The sequence below is a fragment of the Nanorana parkeri genome, unplaced genomic scaffold (assembly GCF_000935625.1).
Source record: "Nanorana parkeri isolate BGI_ZX_2015 unplaced genomic scaffold, ASM93562v1 scaffold352, whole genome shotgun sequence".
NCBI classification, from domain to species: Eukaryota; Metazoa; Chordata; class Amphibia; order Anura; family Dicroglossidae; genus Nanorana; species Nanorana parkeri.
Genome location: NW_017306620.1, coordinates 1,084,800 through 1,094,703, shown reverse-complemented (window position 1 = coordinate 1,094,703; position 9,904 = coordinate 1,084,800). Strand labels below are relative to the sequence as shown.

Here is a 9,904-nt window from a genome sequence, read left to right as displayed (position 1 = left end):
GGTTGCATTGACTGAGGTTGTGGGGGCTAGTAGGCTCTCTGGAATCTCTGAGCAGGTTAAGGGGAGTCACTTTTAGGAGTCTTTGGGCAGTGGATATGCCACCTTTTCTAGCTTTCCACCCTTATTGTACAGACCTGTCATCAGCATGAGCGTCCACCAGAAAGTGAAGCCTCTTCCTCTCTCTCAGGCGATCTAGCTGCCACTGATTTGCAGGATCTATGCTGACCCCAAACCATCAAAAGTGCTGGTGTACCATAGGGAAGTGTCTTGGATGCCTTGTTGATGGTCTGGTTCTGCTGAATATGAGTCACGTGCAGTGCTCCCATTAGTATCGGACACTGGGTATTCTGGTCCTAGCAGTAACAGAGGAAGCTATAGCAGGAAAGACTGACAGGGAAGGGTCGGACTTGTGGCCCCTTTACACAGAGCTTCTCAGATCTTGGGTAAGATGACAGTGTTTCTTTAAAGTAGGTGACGTCAGACAACAAATCAGCCCAGATGTGGTTTTAGAAAGTCTGTTAATGTGCATACTATTATTTCTTCCAGCCTTAAACATAGAGAAAAAAAACAATTCATAGGACTTCTATTTAGAAACCAAAGCACCTCTGCTAGATATCTTCATAAGAGTTTTTTTTATACTGGAGCTGTCTTTTAAGTAGGTAAAATCAGCTCCAAGAACAATCCCGGCATTACAGCTCAGTGGATTCCATACTAATTTATAGCCCTCTACAGAGGGGTCCATCCGTTCATGTATAGATTAACAAGGCTGGAGGAAATGCACCATCTCACAGGAAAAGAATAAAGAATGGAGCTGGAGACATTCTGAAATGTCACATGTGAGATTTATAGAGACACTGTGGTAGGAAGGGGGACAATGTGCAGACTTCAGTGAGACCAGCTCAATTCTTCCTGACCTACTTCAGCCTCTGTAAGGTGAATCAGCATTTCCATGCACCTACAGTTTATTATAATAGTAAAGAAAGACATTGCCTGCATGATGCTAAGATCACATAAACAGATTCGATACTTTCCAAAGGTAAAATCAGATATCATTGGTTCCGCTAACTGTCCATGTAATAAGTGATGTAACAAAGCAATGGACAGAAAGCCAAACGACTCTGGTCCTATTTCGACTCAGTGCAGGTGAGGCTGTCATTGCCTGTACACGTCATACAACCACAAGGCACTGCACAACACGTGTGACAGGTGCATTCACAAACACAATCAAAACTTTTCCTTTCCGGAGTCCACGCCGTTCATTTTAGAAACCTCTTCACTGCCAAAAGGGAAAAAACAGACACCTTTCCAGGGGTGTATTCATTGTACCATGGGCCCCGGGCTGTTTTCAATTCAGGAGCCCCCTCCAGTTTAATTGGATCAAGCATAAGTGTCAGTAAACGCAGATATTTGTGTTTTCCTTCTGGCAAAATGTTTATCATATTTGTTAAGGAATAGAAAAAAGTGTTTACATTCAAATTTTTGTTTTATGCAGTGGTATACTTTTTGTAAACTAATGCATAATATGTAAACAATGCCATCAAGTACATATTGTGTATAGTTGCTTGATAAGCTAAACAGTGATGTCAAAGTGATTCTGCTGGTGTAAACCTAGTTCCCCTGAGTTTGCCCAAACCTGCATAAAACTGTGACTCCTACCAGAGGCATAACTAGAACCTTCAGGGCCCCGATGCAAGAAACCATCAAGGCCCCCCAACCGCCATGGCACCGCATGGTTAACAGGAAGGCTGCCAAGGTCCCCAGCAAGAGCGGGACCTTATGCAGCCGCTTGTTTAAAATTTTAGTGCCGGTGTTCTGTCAAGAACGCTGACCCAGTATCTGCGCTTACGTACAGACGGGTTTACCGAGGAAACCGGCATTTATTTACAAAGTATTTGCTTGTAATTGTTAAATGTGACCGTCAATAATATGCCGTCCATGGCAGGAAATACTTACCTTCCTTCTCCAGCAGGGCCCTCTTCCTCGTCTCCACGGGCAGAGGGCCGGGCTAAGAGGGTCGGGTCCTCACACAGCAGAATGTGCTGCCCGGCGGTGCCTGCAGCACATTTTGCGGGACCAGTGACAGCCTCTCCATCCCAGCCACACAGCCGCCAATACTGTATATGCTGCGGGTGGCTGTGCGGCAAGGAAGGTGCGGCACGATCTTGGGGGGGGCCTCTTCTTCCTCGCTGCCCCCCCCAAGTGGCGGAACGCCAGGGCCCGGTCGCAATTGCGACCCTGGTAGTTCCTCCAGTGACTCTGCAGATACACGTCACAAAGGGCAGTGAATGCCCCTGCCGCAACTGATTGGGTCAAATGGAGGGGTGTCAGTCACAGTTTTGTGCGGGCTTGGGTGAAAAGCAGATGAGCTGGGTTTGCATCAAGCCCTCAGACATCACAAATTGCCAGCAGCAAAATCATGCAGGTGGGAGGACCACTTACCCTAATGGCATCGCTTCCTTGCTGATGAGGTAGAGACATCTCTCTGGTAGGGCCAGTGAGGGAGTGACAAAAAGGTGAGCGGCTTATTAGTGATCCTAGCACTTTTGCGTTGTCCCTAGCGGAAGGATCACTCAGCTGACATCAGCTTGAACATTAAGTTCATCTACGTGTTCTTGCAACCCACAGGAGCACAATATTGCATGCACTTATGCACTGCAGTGCTATCATTTGTTAAAAATCCACCCAATGCACTAAGTTAACACATATGGGTTGCAACATTTTGCAAAGCACCATAGCACTTAGTAGCAGCAAAAAACTGTGTGACATGTCCAATATTCGGTGCGTTGGAAGCCCATTGATTGCAGTGGGCTGCCTCTTAATCAAATGTGGCATAGCGTGCAAGAGACAAATGTAAATGGGCCCTTATTGAGACTAATACAAGGGCTGCCACTGCTGATAAACGTCTACAAAAAAGTCTAAAGACATGCAAAGCTCATGTGACTTACAACAAAAAGCAACAAACTGCAAAACGTTTCTTTTTTTTTTAAACTAACACCCCTTGCCCTCCCCCCCAGTCTAGGGACCCTGTTCAGCTGCCCATTCCGCTCCTATGATAATCCCCTACTGCACCCTTCCCTAAAAGGGTTCAATGGAAATGCACTTTACATTTCTTATATAGTTTGAGTCATCCTGCTAAGTGCAGTTGCCAGTACAACATCCCAAACATCTCATCTCTGTAATATCACAGCAAAGAAATAGCTGGAACAGGAGGAGTGTACATGAGTCAGTACCTCTTGGAGTCAGCACTGGCTGTAAGTGACAAAGCAAGACAGATCACACTTAAAAGTAAATCAGTTTGATGATCAGCATAGTTGGCTGAAACAGCCCTTAGAAAGGAATAAGTTTAGCTTCATTAACTACAGTCTATGCATGCGCTATAACAGGGGATGCGGGTCTCTTACCTGTGTCCAGGTGAGCAGGTGCAACGCAGGCTGAGCTGTGCACATCCGAAGTGACTCAGGCTCTGCACTCAGCCTCACCCGCACTGGAGTAAACGGAGCTGGAGCCTGCAGCCAGGCAAAACCCGGATACTGGATCACAGCAGACTCTATGGAAATAGGAAGTAAATGGACGTCTCTGATTCAGCGAAAGGCTCTACAACTCATGACAAAAGCCAGATCTGTTGTAAGCATGGGGGGGCATATGGCTCTGTGTCTGATTATAAACAGTATATCTGAGTACACGGTGTGGATGTATTATTTTGGTAGTTCTAATTATCATTATTATACAGGATTTATATGGCATCAGCAGTTTGTGCTGCACTTTACAAAGCAAAGGGACACAGTACAGTACAGATACGATGCAATGCAGGAGGGTTAGGAGGGCTCTGCTCCTGGGATCTTACAATCTAAAGGAAAGAGTATTCCCTATTCTCCCTATCACCTTCCAATAGTAGTTGTGTGATGACCTGTTAGGTTGTCTAAACAATAATATTAAAAAAACACAGTGTTCCATCTGAAACTACTAATTATCCCTCCATTGTGAAATATCACAAACAATACTCAGTATTATAAATTGTAACTCTGGATTTACACTGCTCCTCCTGCACACTTGGTAACGCACACATGTAAGGGGGTGAATGGGCCCATAGAGGTTATTTTTGTGTTTTTCACACTAAACTGCAGATGTGGACTGGAAAGAATGGGATCTCTACTTGAGTTTTGCTGCATCAAAACAGATGTAAAAGGCTGGAGGGAAACCAGCTAATTACAAAAATAATAACTTAAAGTGCTCCACCCAAAACTAATATTAACTTAATTTCTTCAAAAGTTTTCCTCTTTACCAAAAGTATTTATGGGTCATGGTGAATTTTAGGCACTAAAATATCATTAGACTGTAGCCTCGGTACATGCGAGTGCTCATCTAACAGATTCAACATCAGCATGTTCTAATGGAATACAGTGATGAGACATCTGATGTTGCCAATATGCAGTATATTGTACATCAAAAGGGATCTTTTAAACAATGAATAGCATGCTTGTTGTCTTTAAAAAAAAACTAGAGGTATTTCATTTCACTATGGGTCTGCTCACACCAGCAATATTCACTATCGCATAGCCAATAGTGTGCACTGTTAGGGAAGTGATGCAATGTGCTGATTTCAGCGCATCGCACTGTTCACCTTTATTTCCCTGAACTGTATTGAACTTTTCCCCAAAACTTTTTTGCGGTGTACTATATTGCAACACGTTGCCTTGTCTATGTATTAGGACTGCCCTGCATTTGGTGTGAATGGGTCCTAAGGGCTGAAGATGAAAATCAATGTATTTCCCTAAGTCTATCCCACTCACTATCAGCCTGCCTGGGGCATTTCACTTTATGCATATAATATTTGACCTTATACTTATGTATATTGAAAATATAATATATAACAGGTTACCTACATACAGTGGCGTAACAATCGCCATAGCGACCTAGGCGGGCCCGGCCAGGGCGTCCATCTGATGCTGTGTGGGCCGCCTAGGTCGCTATGGCATGTAAGGGTGCTGGCTGTCACTGACACAGCTCAGCAGCGGCGTTTCGGAAGAAGAGGCAAGCGTTCGCAGTGAAGGAGGAGGCGGGGCCCGCCTAAGAGCAACCCCGCCTCCTCTTACATCACTGGCCAGCAACCTAAGAGCAGGTGGGGCCAGTGATGTAAGAGGAGACGGGGCCAGTCAATAGAAGAGGAGGTGAGGATGGAAGAGGAGGCGGGGATGGAAGAAGAGGCGAGGCCCGGTGACCACGGAGGCGGACAGCGCTGACAGGTAAGAAGTGTGCAGCCCATCTGAGACCCTGCAGAGCCCACTATAGAAAGTCTATGGTGGGCTCTGCAGGGTCACTCTCAGTGGGCTGTTTGGTATATCAGGTGGGCTCTGCAAGTGGCATAACTAGCAATCGCGGGGCCCCATACAAAATTTTGCTATGGGGCCCTGTGATTTCTAGTTACGCCCCTGCCTACATATTAAAGGGGGTAAAACTTCTTCCTTTAGATTGCACAGATGTGTCTTTCTCCTACCCTACCCTCTATACAATCTTTGAAATCCAAGGTCAACTCAACCCTGCTATGGGCAAATTGACCTTTCAACAAAGGACGTTCCCTCAAACATTTGAGAAACTGTGGAATGCTTGGTTATCCTCTCCTGACCTGGCACCTCCTTCTACAAAGTATATTATCCTGAAGGGATATGAGGTATTAACATGTCTGACAGTTGGTTACCTACAGACTTTTGACAGTAGAACCCCCGCCCCCCTTGTCAGCACAGGGCTCTCTGCGCAATAAAAGCATGGTTAGCCAAACAATACCAGCGCACAATTCATATAATATAATGACCTGTATTACTGATTGAAATGGTATGCCTATGTATAGAATGTGTCATAACAATTGTAGTTATACCTTCTACAATGCAGGCCGCGATTGCCGTGGCCCTATTGATTTCAATGGGGTGACATCCGCACAGCAATCACAGAAAAAAGGTAAACAAAGCGCTGCTGTTTTAGCGCAATCCGCCCGGCGCAACTGGGGTGCAATCAGAAAATAATGGCACACCTACAGCGCGATGGGTGCACACCTAGGCGACTCCTGATCGGGCAGAATCGTGCACGATTGATGTGCGGTGATGTGTCGTCTAGGTGTGCACAGACCCATAGGAACACACTAGACTGAATGCAAACAACCCCCCGCCCCCCCTCCACTGCTACCTGATTGCCCGCTCTGTCTCTCTGTCTCTATGCAGCCTTCTGATCTTGTTTTGTATTGTAGGAAGGAGGTTTAATACCCCGGTCTTCAGGTGGTTGAAATTACAATCATATTGTAAAGTTCAGATTTATACATTGCACAGCAATTCACTAATAATATTATTTATAGATAAGACAATGGCCTTAGGTACTCAGGCATCGTTAAAACATTAAAACACAACAGGAAGTTTTTGTGTGTTGTTTGGACACAATTTTTTTGTAAAAAGAAATTCTAATAACAAAGATCTGATTCAAAAAATAAATGTGATGAAACCTTGGTTCAATAAACTAGAAGAATAATTCATTTTACGCCAGTCATAAGAGCAGTGGCTGGCTTCCCTTTCAGAATGCTATTTGACTGTCTGACTACATTTGCGTCAGTGACCCAGAGTAAGTTTTTACCTGAACAATGGGGTCTATTCACTAAGCTGCTGACGGCAGCCGAGTGAATAACCGACCCGAGTGAAGTGAGCCGAACGCCATTAGGCTATTCATATCAGGCCTGTACGGCTGATTTCAGCCGTATATCGGCTGAAATCAGCCTTACATCGGGTGGCTTCGGGTAGGCCAACCCAAAGTGCATGTTCGGCCGACCCGAAGTGCAGAAGGAGTTCGACTCGGCCGATCCAACCTCCGGCAGGCTACTCGCTGCTGTTAGGCCTATTCTCATAGATGCCGAACAGCAGTGAGTAAATAGCCGAATGCCACTGAGCAGGATTCGGCTCGGCTATTCTGCTCGGTACCTCAGTGGTACTGAGCAGAATAGAAAAATAGTTTAAAAAATAGAAAACGGTTGGGCGGAGCTAGCAGTGACTGTTTTCTATTGGCCGGGCGATTCTGCTGACGTCAAAAAAAAACCCACCATAGGAATGCATAGCTAGATTCCTATTGGCGATTTCACTTTGCAATAGCCAATAGCAAACTAGCTATTGCAGCCGCCCTCTGCTGCTGTCAAGCACCAGAGGGGGACCTGATGGAGAACTGAAGGTCCCTCTATGCTGATTGACAGCAGCAGTGGACAGATGCAATAGCTAGTTTGCTATTGGCTATTGCAAATTGAAATAGCCAATAGGAATCTAGCTATGCATTCCTATGGTTGTTTTATTTATTTAAATTTTTTTATTCTGACGGCAGCCAACAGCTTTGATGTCAGAAGAAAAAAAACGAAAAAATAAAAACCGAGCAGGGAAAGGTTTACTCTGCTCGATCAAGTGAACAATTCAGGGAGAAAGTGTTTCACTCCCGGGCGGCCGGGAGTTGTATTAGACTCCCAGAGCGTCTGGGAGAGTAATGACAGATGGCATCCTTGGTTACCAGGTAACCAGGAACGCCATCTGTCATTACACACTGAGAGCACGGAGAGGCTGCTGTGATATCATAGCGGCCCGGCCGGGTTCTCAGTGTGTAATGACAGCGTCCCTGATTACCTGGTAAGCAGGGACGCTGATCTCTCTGAAAGTGGCCGGAGCCAGCCGTGAGATGACGGCTGGCTGACGACTGGCTCCGCCCAGCTGTCAGAAGCAGGCTGTCGGCTGGCCAATGGCCGGCCGCTCGGCCAGCTTCGGCTTTCACCGCGGCTCAGCCGAGCCGAGGCATATGCCTTCTGCTCGACTGAGCCGCTCGGCCAACTTCGGGATCTATACAGGCAAAAACTGCTGGCCACACACATTGCAATCTGCTTGTGCAGTACTTGTGCACTTAAAGGAGAACTATGAGGTGAGTGATTTTCACTCATCCTCATAGTTCTAGCCGACCTGTGACAATGAAACTGTCACAGGTCGGCTCAGTAGATCGGGAAGTGAGCGAACACATACCGGCGTTTGCTCACTTCTCGATCCTGTCACGGCTCTCTGCCGTGATAGGGGAGGCACTGGATTCCCCCCACCCGTCTCTGGTCCTCCAGCGCCGACTGGCGGAGCGGACGGGGGAGGGGGCGGGTACAGCTGGCTCTGCCTCTAGATAGGCAGAGCCAGCTGTCACTCACGCAGCTGGGCGGATCCAGACATAATTGTCGGGATCCGTTTCAGCTGCGGCGTCTCCGTATACCGCGCACTGTAGCTCGCGGTATACTGAGCTTAGGGTGACGGGAGGATGCTAGTTTGTGTCCTCCCGTTACCCTTAGGAGAACTATGGGGAAAAGCCCTAACCCCATAGTTCTCCAGCCAATAGATAGTTCAAGTTCCTTTCTGATTGGATATCAATTAAAATGATTGTTTAGAAAGGATTTTGCAATATATAATTGTTGGTAAATCTAAAGGAAATAGTGTTGCATTTGTTAAATGCAGGTTACAACTGATCTGAAATAATATTTCATTGTCTTGACTATAGTACACTGAATGTGACTGGTTCCTATCGCTTTTAATGCACTTTGCACTGCCACTGGGGATAGCCTACATCATGAGGAACTCAAGCAGCGTGAAGAGGAACTACTTTTACATTAAAGTGACCCTGTCAGTAAGTGCACCAAATGTAACTATGGCCGGTCTGTAAAAGAAGATGCTGTATACTTTCCTTTGGAGCGGCCAATATCTTAAAACTGCACTGTGCTTCAGATCTCCGAACGCTGCAGGTATCCAACAGTTCCAAGTGTGTGGAGTACCTGCTCCCCTGCCACGTGCTATTACGTCTACATAACTAAAGGGCATAGGCTATGGATGGAGGAACTAAAGTACGTGGTGGGGGGAGTAGGTACTTGATGCACTTTAAACTGACCGATACCTGCAGCGGCCAAAGACCTGAAACACACCAGAGTTTAAAGATGCCGGTGTCTGGAAAGGTAAGTATAAAGCATCTTCTTTAAAGGCTGGGCTTGGTTTGATTTGGTGCACTTACAATAGGGTCGCTTTACATTTTGGATATAAGTTTTAAGTGATAACAATGATTTAGAAATGAGTATTGCAAATTGTTTAACAGAGCAAATTGGGAATTTGGTAGAAAAAGTTCACTTTTAAAGAATCAGTATATTTTAACATTAAAAATAAGGATCACTCCATCTTAGCAGCTTAAAAAATAAAACAAGGTACCTTCCTCTGAATAAAAGGTAGATTCCTCTGCCCAGGGTAAGCACTGTGTTTATAAATGCCCTTGAAGTTCCAATTACAATCTTCTGCATTATTACTTATGCCAAGATACCATCTCCAGCTTAGTGCTTAGTTTTGTCATGAGACTTGTGAGGACTAGAGGTGATTGACACTGTGCCAGCCCTGGACAGGATACCTTTCTATCAGGGTTAAGGTATCTAGCTATAATAAGTGTTTTGCTGCAGTACATGTATTCTTTGTAGGGAGTCTGTCATCAAGATAAGAGCACTTGGCTCTGCAGGTGTGACTTTCAATAGAATACCTGAATACCCCAGGAACATAAACACTGCTTGGCCCAGGAAATACCCAGTACTTCTGGGTATGGGGTGACAGCGGCCTCCCCACAATGTAGTGATGGGGCCTATATGGCCTTCTACCAAGTCCGAGCACTGGCATGTAGGGGAGAGGGGTGGACAGCTCCTGCGTAAGTTTCAACTTTGCTTGACATGTCAAAATATAGATTGGAATTTGAGGTAGGCTGGTGGTGAATCGCAGCGCGTTGGAAGAAAATTAAATGTCCCTTATGCTTTTTTAGTGAAGTGAATGTTGTTTTGCCCAATATGGCCCACTTGAAGCTTATTTTACTAACAGCAATGTGAGAAATCAGGTTA

At 45.7% G+C, this 9,904-nt stretch overlaps 1 protein-coding gene across 1 annotated transcript in view; it reads right to left on the bottom strand.

Moving 5' to 3' along the window:
* Positions 1 to 3,481, bottom strand: part of LOC108788805 (synaptotagmin-like protein 2) — a 76,422-nt gene extending 72,941 nt beyond the window's left edge. Inside the window, exon 1 of the mRNA XM_018558658.1 lies at positions 3,402 to 3,481. The gene's annotated coding sequence lies outside the window, so the exon portion shown is untranslated. The remainder of the gene's footprint in view (positions 1 to 3,401) is intronic.
* Between the last annotated feature and the right edge of the window lie 6,423 nt (positions 3,482 to 9,904).